An 11478-nucleotide genomic window follows, 5' to 3' on the forward strand; every position below is an offset into this window, starting at 1 on the left:
ACTGTGACCGAGGAAACAAGCTGTTACCTAGCAACCTGGCCTTTCAGAAGGTATTGTTACCAATCTCTTAGAGCTCATCAAAGGAATTCTTGTGCTACTGGAGCAGCATAACAGTGGGCATTGTTTCCAGGGAGTTGTCTACACTGTGGTATAACTGAACCTTGACTACAGAAACATAAATGGTAGCAGAGAGAACAAACCTCTATAGATCCCTGAAAACTTTGCTGCCTTCAGTTCCATTATTTCTTGAATTGTTTGCATCCAGCGTGGGTTTATCCGAAGTGGTACTTGTACAATAGATCCCTCAGTATTTGGTTTTTTTGCTTCTCTTCTGTAGTTTCAGAACTAGCAGAAGGAGCAAAAGGTAAGTTACCTAACTCCTGCTTGAACCTTGCTGAGATAAAACACCTTTGAATCGAAGACAGAATTGTTCACGAAAAAGAATAATAGATTAATAGTACATTTTTATTTCAAACCAAATATTTGCAACTTTTCACGGAAGAGAGGAGAAAGTATTATATTACATTCATTGATTGCTCCAACCAATTTGTTTAGAGTGTCTACTATGAGTATAGTAGGGAACACCATGAATTTTTAACTTTATGAGCCAATAAAAGTTCTCTCAATCCTTCCCCAGAATAGAAAAATGTTAGCCGTGTTTTTGAAAACCGAGAATTTGTTGTTTGCCAAAAGCACAGTAAACACTTCCATAGTCTTTCCTGCTTCAGAGAACAAGATATTCAGGAAATGATTTCATTCAAAACCTTGTTTCAAAAGAAGATATTTGGGATGTCTTGGAAAAAACACCATGTTTACATTTTCATTCCCTTTCTTCATGCGGCAATAATCCTTCCATAGACTGAAAATGTTTAAGTAATCTTATGAATGTGTTTGATATCAAAAGAATGAAAACATATTCTCCTCCGCATTAAATTTCTGTTAGAACTTCAATTTTACATTCCAAATGCTTTAGGTTCAAACCTAGCATAGCAACCTTCCAAGTTAAAAAAAAAAAAAAAAGTTTAACACTTTTGATAAAGATCCAGATATTGATTTGTTTTTATCCTAGTTAATATAGTTTTTAAGGGACTATCAAATATCTTAAATATTATATCTTGTTTGTTTGTTTGTTTTTTGCTTGTTTTTTTCCATGAGAGGGGTAGAGATGCCAAATGTCAGGGCATCTCTTTTACCCTTGACTTTTCTAAGCATCCTTGGAATTTCCCCAAATCAACATTGTAGATCAATATTATCCAAAAATGAATTAATTAAGATAAGTAAATCACAACCAGTCCTCATTTATCTTTTTAGCTTTATAGCCCATAGTAATTACTCTGTTCTTCTACTGCCTCAGGCAAAAACTATGTAATACCCCAGTGATTTATTTCTGACTTTGTCAGAATCCCTGGACCCTTTCTCTCCCCCAGTCTCCCAGATGATTCTCATACAGTCTCCTCTCTCTTCTAGCTCATCCTCTTTGACCCATTTTTATTCTCACTGGAACAATCAGAAAAGAATCTCTGCTGGGCACCATCATCCATTCATCCACCAATTCACACTTACCTGCCCATTTGCTCTGCTTTCCCCACGTTAAGAGTTAGGACTTATCAGCGCTTCGGTCCCCCTTCATGGACTAGATCCTATCCCTTCATCTTTACCCAAGGCCATGGATCCAGACATTCTGCTACATCACTCATCTATCCTCTGTGGAATAATTCTCACAAAGATATAAATATGCTATAATTCTTCCCATTTGAAGCAGAAACAAAACAAAATGAAGGGCATTCTTTGGCCCATTTCTCACGTAAGCTTCCGTCCCATTGCTTTACAGCCATCACAGTGTGTGGGAAAAGTGTTGAAAGGACTATGTTTGCTGCATCCAGTTCTCCTCCTTGTTCTCTCTTGAGCTCATTCAAGTAATCTTTTTCACTCCACTACGGCACTGAAACTACATTTGGCAAGGTCACTAATGACTTCAAGTAGCTAAATTCAGTGGCCAGCTTCTAGTCCTCATCCCCTTGATCCATCCACTGCATTCTCTTCTCTGAAGCACTCTCTTCATTTGCCTTCTAGGACTCCATCAGTTTTCTTTCTACTTTATAATCTCCTTTGCTATTCCCTAATCCTCCCAGCAATCTCTAGACATCAGCATGTGCAGAGTTTAGTCCTTAGACTACTTTCTCTCTTAACTCACTCCATTAATGACCTTATCCAGTCTCATCACTTTAAAAACCATCTATATGCTAATGACTCCAAAATTTATGACCCTATCCTAGATCTCTCTCTCTGTCCCGAATCTCAGGTTCATATATTCACTTGCCTACTTCAAGTTCCTCTTGGATATTCTATAGTCATCTCAATCTTAGTATCCCCAAAATAAATTTCTAAATTTCCTATTTTAATCAGCCCTGTTCATATCCTCCATTTATTCAAGCCCCAAATCATGGAATCATCCTCAACTACTCTCTTTTTCCTCCAATATCACATCCAATCCCAGATAAAATCCTAAAAACTCTACCTTCAAAATGTATCTAGAATCTGACCACCTTTCACCAGTTTCACAACTACTAGCTTCATATGAGACCCCATATTTCTTAACGGTATCATTGCAACAGCCCCTTTACAGGTCTTCTGCTTTAGACCATACATCCCTACATTGTATTCTCAAACACAGCCCTCAGAGTCACTCCATTAATGCACAAGTTGTTCTGCTGATCAAAATACATCAGTGGTTGCCCATTTCACAAAGAAAGGATTAGTGTCCTTACGATGAGTTATGTGGCACTGATGTGTCTGATTTTAAGAAAGAAAAAAGTAATACTTCAATATTGAAAGTAGTTTCGGTATGTTCCCCAAACAATCAAGGTTTACACGGACTAAAGTTCTTTGACAACCCAAGTTGTTTATGTTAGTTAAGGACAGTTAGGCAGTTGGTACATGTTGTTAGAAAACTAACAACACAGTAGTTTCCCTATTTCACTACTTGATTTTTCTCATGCCAAACACAGTGACTAGAACATCATAGGCATGAGATAAGTATTTGTTAAATCATCGAGGGAAAGTACAGGGTCTAAAGGCATCCTGTTGATATGGAAGATGGAGACAGTTTACAGCTGAGAGGTGGTCATTAAGCTGGAGAGTACTTCACAGTGTAACTATAGGGAAAAGTTTTTGTGTTTACATATGCTTTGCTTTTGGAAAACATTTCATGAGACTTCTTTCAGTAGAAAATCATTTTCATTCCCAACAAATTGACCTGCAGCTTTAAAAAAAGAAGTGTATATTTTCCAACAATAATAGTATGAAGAATAGCTGATGGGGAAACCAGGCAAAATCTGAAAAAAAAAAAAAAAAGTGGTGTTTGTAACATAGATATATGGATCCTGCCTCAAATTCCATTGTTTGGCGAAAAAATAATCATATAGAAAGCTTTTGTTTTTTTCCTGTAGGATTAAATTGAATACAAATTAAGGTTTTGTCCTTTCTTTTTCTTGTTGGATTAGCAGTTATGTGCTTGGTCTAACAGAGTTTTGAGTACCTGGCCGAGGCCTGATATTATTAATAGATACTCAACAGCAGAATGAAACTAATGAATTAGAAGTGCTTTGAGAGATTAGAGATGAGAACTTTTCTCCCCTAGAGAAGTCAAAGAAAATTAGGCAAACCAAAGACTTTAGCAGCTCACACTGAAAAGCAGAAAAAGAGAGTTCTAAACATAAATTAGAAGAAATTGCTTTTAGGCAATACTACTAATAGAAAATATGAGATGGGTCTAGTTCCTGTTATTTTAGATCTTTTTTTTTTTAAAGAATCCTTGCTTAATATGGAATCTCCTAACATAATTACATGAACATATATATTTGCATGTTTATGTATATATATGTGTAAAATTTAGATTTTTTCATGTAAAATTTAACTTATTTGAGCAGCTCCTATTACAAAGTCATATTTTATCATGAAATAGTACTTTCCAGTCTGAGTATTTTATAAATATGCAAGCAAATTTCAAATTAATTAGCTGACATTAAATTGACAATTTTTTATTATTCAAATAAAGTAAAAATAATAATACTGCATACTTTCATCATTATTTCCAAAATGAAAATATACATTAGGTAACCTCAACAGGAAAAACAGTATTTTAAAATAAAAAAATATTCCTTTAAGTTAACAAAATATCTCCTTATAAAACTCTACTATGTTTTGGGTTTGTTTGTTTGTTTGTTTCTTTTTTTCTTTCTTCATCCGCCCTTGGCTTAGCTGATACTAATTTGTGGACCAGTCTCTGGGTCTTTGGGAGTCAATCTCTGAAATCTATTTTAGAGAAGGAAACAAGCTGCACTACAGAGTAGAAACATCTTATTTATTTAGCAGATTTATCATCCCAAAAGTCACAGCAGGCCATAGGGCATGCAATACTAATATAACTCGTGTGTTATGGTATGATAACATCATGTGTACACAAGGGATTTATATGAAGTATGAAGAAGTGTTTCTTGCTTTCAGATAAATAATGGGATTAGTTAACAGATCAACTCTGGAGAAAAATACAAGTATAGAGTGTGTCTGATAAAAGGTACAAGAGATCAAACTAAAAGGTATGTGGGGTTGTCCCAAATCTGAAGTTACAGCGCTGCTGACTCTTGGAATATTGAATTTTTTCTCATGTAGATATTATCTTTTTAGCTTAACACAAGTTAACTCATGAGTTCTAAAGATTTTTTTTTTTCTGCAGTATAAATGGCAGCTGGCCAAATGCCGATGAAAATTCACATTTTTGAATTTTCATTTCCCAAAAAATATGATATGTGCCAAGATTTCTGCTTCATTTTGCCAGAGCCTGTTAAAATTATCAGTGTTTCCTAGTCATAATAACTTGCTCCTTTAAGCAAAAGGAGATTAATAAATGTTCAACACTTGATGAAGCTACTGTATATACTTCTTTTGCTGCATTCTAGTTTTTAATCTCCAAATTTTGGTTAATATACTAATGTGGGCATATATCACACCAATTTTCAAAAACAGCTTATTCCTAAAAAGTTCTAACGTTTTGTTACTTTCCTGTTTGAAGTCAATTAATTATTCAATGAAAACATTGTTAATTGCTTATTGACAATCCTTAATATTAAGATTCCAATTCTGACTTTATTGTGTTGGATATCTTTTAAACTGTTGCCTTGCTTTATGTTTTAGTGTGAGATATCTACTCTGGTTCTAGAAATAACTCTAAAAGCATCGAGGAATTTCACTCAACCTGAATCATTTTAATTAACTGAAACTACCATGTAGCCTAGCAACTCAGAGAGAAGTGATTAAAAAGAATTATTATGACAAATACCAAATAAAATAAAATTATATTTATGTTTTAAATCATCTACTCTTGTTTTTAATTAAGGAACGGTATTCACTGTTCACTCCATTTTCCAGTGGCAAAACTTGATAACATAAATACAGTGAACAAGGCAAAAATGCTGAATAGTCATTGCTTATTAAATCACAAGATAAACCAATTTAATGAAGAGCTTTCATTTAAACTTAAACTATTTTTCAGATTGGTTAAAAATTCTATCATAGTTTGTTAAAAGGCACTTTAGCTTTTACTGCATATGCTAGACACTATGCTAGGTGAAGAAATACAAAGTAAACAAGTCAGACTTCTTTAAGGAAGAAACTTATATTGTGAAGGTAAATGAAGTAGTAGGAAATTATTACCAAGAAAAGTGCTGCAATAAAAGTAGCTGTGGAATACTATGGATTCACCTAGAAGGGACACATTATGCATTAGGAAGGAGAAGTGTTAGAGAAGGCTTTCTGGAAGAACTGGCATCTAGCTGACACTTGGAGCTTAAAGCAACAATCAGGTAGGCAAAGAAGGGGAGAGGAATGTTTCTGGAAGAGGAACAGCATGAGCAGAAGCCTGGAGGTGAGAGAGTGTTGTGGTTTGGACATCACTGGTAGTTTAATGTGACTAAGGTTCAAATGGAAAAAAAAAAAAAAAAAAAAAAAAAGATTAACAAGTGAAATGATGAACTGAACACTTTGAGAAATTAACAGATCCAGCAAGTAGAAAATCAGTAAAAACATGGTTGAACTTAACAACACCATCAATCAGCTGGTTGTAATGAATATCTATAAACTACTTCATCCAACAATAGAATGACATTCTTCTTGAGCACACATGGAACATCCACCAAAGATAGACCACATTTTGGACCATGAAACACACCTTAACAAATTTAAAAGAATAGAAATCATACAATGTCTGCTCTCAGACCACAGTAAAATTAAAGTAAAAATCAATAACAGAAAGATAACTGAAAAATTCCAAAATACTTAGAGATTAAACAACACACCTTTAAATTATACATGCATCAAAAGAGAAATATCAAAAGAAATTTTAAAATGTTTTGAACTAAAGAAAAAAGAAAACACAACTTACTGAGATTTGTAGGATGCAGCAAAAGCAGTATGGGGATACTTACTTTATGGGGAAATTTATGGCATTGAGTGCATATATTAAAAAAGAAGAAAAATCTAAAATCAGTTACCTAAGTTTCCACCTTAAGGAAGTAGAAAAAGAAGAGAAAAATAATCCAAAGTAAGGAGAAGAAAATAAAAAATAAAAATTAGGGCAGAAAACACTGAAATTGAAAACAGGAAATCAAGAAAGACAATAAAGCCAAAAACTTGTTATTTGAAAAGAGGAACAAAATAAAAATCTCTATCCAAGCTAACTGAGAAAAAAAAAAAAGAGAGAGAGAGGAAACAAATTACTAATATCAGAAATTAAAGAAGGGACATCACTACAGATCTCATGGGCATTAAAAGGATCATTAAAATAATAATAAGTACTATTAATAACTCTATGCCCTCAAATTTGATAAGCTAGATGAAATGGACCAATTCTTTGGAAGACACAATTTGCCAAAAGTCAAACAAGAAGAAATAGACCCAAAAAAAGAAAGTGAAAAAAAAAAAGGGATAAATAGACCATTTGCCTAGGCCAAAATCTATTAAAGTTTAATCAAGAATTAATAATCTTTCAAGACAGAAAGTACCAGATCCTGGTGACTTCTGGTGAATTCTACCGAACATTTTAGGGAAAAGTTATGCTAATTCTCTACAATCTCTTTCAGAATCTAGAAGCAGGGGGAATGCTTCCCAATTTATTTGTGAAACCAGTATTACCCTAATGCCACATGAGACTAATAAATTATAAGAAGAGGAAACCACTGGCCAATATTTCTCACAAACATAGATCCAAAAAAGTCTCAACAAAATACAGTTGACCCTTGCAGAATGCAGGAGCTGGGGTACTGACCACCCCCATACCCTGCACCGTTGGATATCCATGTATAACTTTTGACTCCCCTGAAACTTAACCGTTAATAGCTTACTATCAACCAGAAACCTTACTGATAATATAAATAATCAGTTAACACATACCCTGTATACTGTATTATATACTGTATTCTTACAATGAAGTAAGATAGAGAAAAAAATCAAGGGAGAAAAGCATTTCCAGTAATGTACTATATTTAATGAAAAAAATCCACATATAAATCGACCCATGTAGTTCAAACTATGAACAAATGTTGTTCAGGGGTCAACTATATTAGCAAATCTAATCCAGCAATGAAATGTATAGAACGAATTACATACCACAACTAAGAGGAATTTATCCCAGGTAGGCAAATCCAATTCAATATTCAGAAATCAATTACAGGGGCATCTGGGTGGCTCAGTGGTTTAAGCCTCTGCCTTCGGCTCAGGTCATGATCTCAGGGTCCTGAGATCGAGCCCCGCGTCGGACTCTCTGCTCAGCGGAGAGCCTGCTTCCCCCTCTCTCTCTGCCTGCCTCTTTGCCTATTTGTGATCTCTCTCTGTCTATCAAATAAATAAATAAATAAAAATTTAAAATAATCAATTACAGTAATCCATCACATTTACAAGATAAAGGATAAAAATCACATAGTCAAATCTATAGATACAGACAAAGTATTTGACAAAATCCAACACCATTCATGATTTAACAAGTGCTCAGTAGAGGTGTGTGGGTGGCTCAGTGGTTTAAGCCTCTGCCTTCGGCTCAGGTCATGATCCCAGGATCCTGAGGTCAGCCCCGCATCAGGCTCTCTGCTCAGCAGGGAGCCTGCTTCCCCAAATCCTCTGCCATGCCTCTCTGCCTACTTGTGATCTCTTCCTCTCTGTCAAATAAATAAATAAAATCTAAAAAAAAAAAAAAATGCTCAGTAAACTAAAAAAAAGAGTGAAGTATTTCTTCTGGCTATAATTTAAATTTCAAAAATCATTTTAAATAGTATACTTTTATGGCAAGTTGCATATTTGGTTATTGTTTTCAACTTAAGACATTAGATCTTCAGACTTTTCCATAAAATAAATACATAGACAATGATTAGATTGATTTTTTTAGTCAGGTTTATGAAGGCATAATTTATACCCAATAACTTCATATCATTTGGCTGTTTGGTTCTATGAATTTGAAAAACGCATACAGTCATATCATCACTACTGTACTCAAGAGGAAAGTAGTTCTATTATTCCCCAAATTACCCTTGTGAACCATTCTAGTTCACCTCCATTACCGGCAACTATTAATTTGTCTTCTGTCCCTATAGTTTTCCATTCTCCAGAATCCCATGAAAATATAGTCATACATATGTAGCCTTTTGAATCTGAATTCTTTCTTTCCTTTAAATGCATTTGAGGTTTACTGGTATTGCTGCATGTAGCAGCCCTTGTTGTTTTCATTTCCAAGTAAGAGTCCATAAGCAAATGGACATTTAAGTCATTACATAGAGCCAGGGGAGGGATTATTCACTTCTCAGGTCCAAGGGGGCTTTTAGGTTCATCTAATTTCATTGCCACAATTTTTGAAAATTATTTCAATCATCTTTTGCAATCCTTCCCAAAGTTAAAATTTATGAATAAGATAATGTGTATATGCAAAACAGAAGTCCACATTAAACTGGAAGTTAGAGGGAGATGGTGTTTCAGACAAATCGTTTGGATTAAGGAGGGTTGTGGGAGAGTGTTCAGGTAGTAGTCAGGGAGGAAGGTGTCAGGGAATGGATGGGACTATAAAAGGTCAGACTGAAGATAGCTAGGAGAGTCCGCTCCATTATCAAGGTCTCTAGGGGAAGCTGGTAGGTATTGTGAGAAATAAGGATCACGACAGCATTCAAAGGATAATTTTTTTTAAAAAAAGGCATAAGTGACTCTTAATCTCACAAAACAAACTGAGGGTTGCTGGGAGGAGGGGGGTTGGGAGAAGGGGGTGGGATTATAGACATTGGGGAGGGTATGTGCTTTGGTGATTGCTGTGAAGTGTGTAAACCTGGTGATTCACAGACCTGTACCCCTGGGGATAAAAATATATGTTTATAAAAAATAAAAAATTTAAAAAAAAGGCAAAATCATATTTCTCATATAGATCTTAAAAGGATCATATGTCAAGTATTTTTAACTCATCAATGATGAAATTAGTAACATGCTATAATCAGATCAAAGAGAAATCTAAAAACATCGGGTATTTATAAATTGGGGATATTAACATAAACATGCAAATAGAGGCACAACTAGCTTCTTCCACGGTGATTAAGGGAAGTCGATTGGATCTCTAAGGAACAGAATTTGCATGCCATTTTATAGACAAAAATGACTCTGCTTTGTATGAGTTACTTAAAATTTACAGAGTTGCAAAATACTTTGCATCATATTAGAATCAGATAACACAGAAAGGTATGCTCTACACAGGCCAGACAAATTACTGCCCACTCACCAAATCTGGCCCATAGTTACTTTTTAATAGAGCCTGTAGCTAAATGGTTTTTATGTTTTTAAAGGGTTGTAAGGAAAGAAAAAAAAAAAAGGCAAAAAACCAACAGCAACAAAGCAGAATAAACAGCAGAGATATATGTGGCCCTTATCAGAGAAGTTTGCCATTCTCATTTGTTGACTCTTCCTCCTTATAGAGGTCAACAAGATGCCGTGGGCCAATCGGGGGCTGCCTGATTTTTATAAGGTTTTCTTGAAACAACGCCATGTGCATTTTTTTTTACATGCTGTCTGTTTTGTGTACAATGACAGAATTACATAGTTGTGATAGAGGAAAAACAAAAATATTGACTATATGGCCCTTGATAGGAAAAGTTTGATATACCTCTCTACATAACATGTAGTTCAGTGAAACAGATTTATTCCTCTTGTGAAGATCTTTAATTTTTCCTCTTTCCATGTTTTCCCTCTGGTTCTTTTGCTGGATTTATCTCACTTTTTTCTTCCTGTCACCCATGATTCTTTCCCATATGTTTCCCCTTTTTAAGTCTTTCTTTCTTCTTTAAATAGCTATATTGTGAAACTAATCTACAATATTTAAAAATAATTTATCAAAGGAATTTTTAGGTTCTTTCTTGAATCTTTAGGAAAATTCTATCTTCTTTAGTCTTACGACCTCCAATGCCCTAAGGATCTAAGTTCACTAGAAATTAATTTTCACTGTGTTATAAATATGTGCCTGTGGTTCAGGGGGCAGTTAGTCACTATCCCTTCAGGGCACAAGAAGGAGTATTTGTTCACATTTCAGTCAGTGAGAACTGAGAGAGTGACTTAGTATAATCTTCTCTGAGTAACTTTTTACTCCCACCGGTATGGAGATAAAACAGAGGGTGAAGTTGGGAATCACTACTCAACGTGTAACATCAGCTCTTTTAAACATAAATGTATGAATGTAATGTGATATATAGTGTATCATAAATATAAAGTGTTAGCATTCTTAAAACCATAGATTTCCAAGCAATGAAGAGATTTACAAAGAAATGTTTTCTGACACTCTTCAGTCTGCTGATTCTCTTTTGCCTCCTTTATTCCTACTCTTTTGTGTTTTCTTTTTACCCCTCTACATGTTTTCAGTGTCATTTTTCTCAGGATACTGTCCTTTATTTTCTTCTCTTTCTATTGTCTCTGCCTGAGCTTTCTCATCTACTCCTTTTATTGTAACTACCAGCTGACGATTCCCAGTCTGTATCTCTAACTGTGAAATATAACTAAAGCTTTACATGCATAACTCAAATTGCTATCTAGATGTCAGTGTTGTTGGATAAAACCCAACATGGCATCTCCCAGTCCACTCCATTTACTTTAATTTCTACATTCTTCCTTATCAAGCATAAACTTGAGAAACAACCCACCCTCCCTTACCTCCATTTTCAACCAATCTTACATTTTTGTGTTACAGAGAAGTATACTGATATTTGTAGCTGACACTGAAATATATTAAAAAAATAGATGGATGAATGAATTGAGGGATGAATATAGGGATATGTATATGATAAAGCAAGTATAATAAAACATTAACTATAGAATTAGGTGATGCAGATATGGGAGCTCATTGTAAAAACAAATTTGAACTTTTTGTATATTTCATTTTTTTCATTAAAAATGACTGCCATTGCTTTG

This window comes from Mustela lutreola, chromosome 2 (assembly GCF_030435805.1).
Source record: "Mustela lutreola isolate mMusLut2 chromosome 2, mMusLut2.pri, whole genome shotgun sequence".
NCBI classification, from domain to species: domain Eukaryota; kingdom Metazoa; phylum Chordata; class Mammalia; order Carnivora; family Mustelidae; genus Mustela; species Mustela lutreola.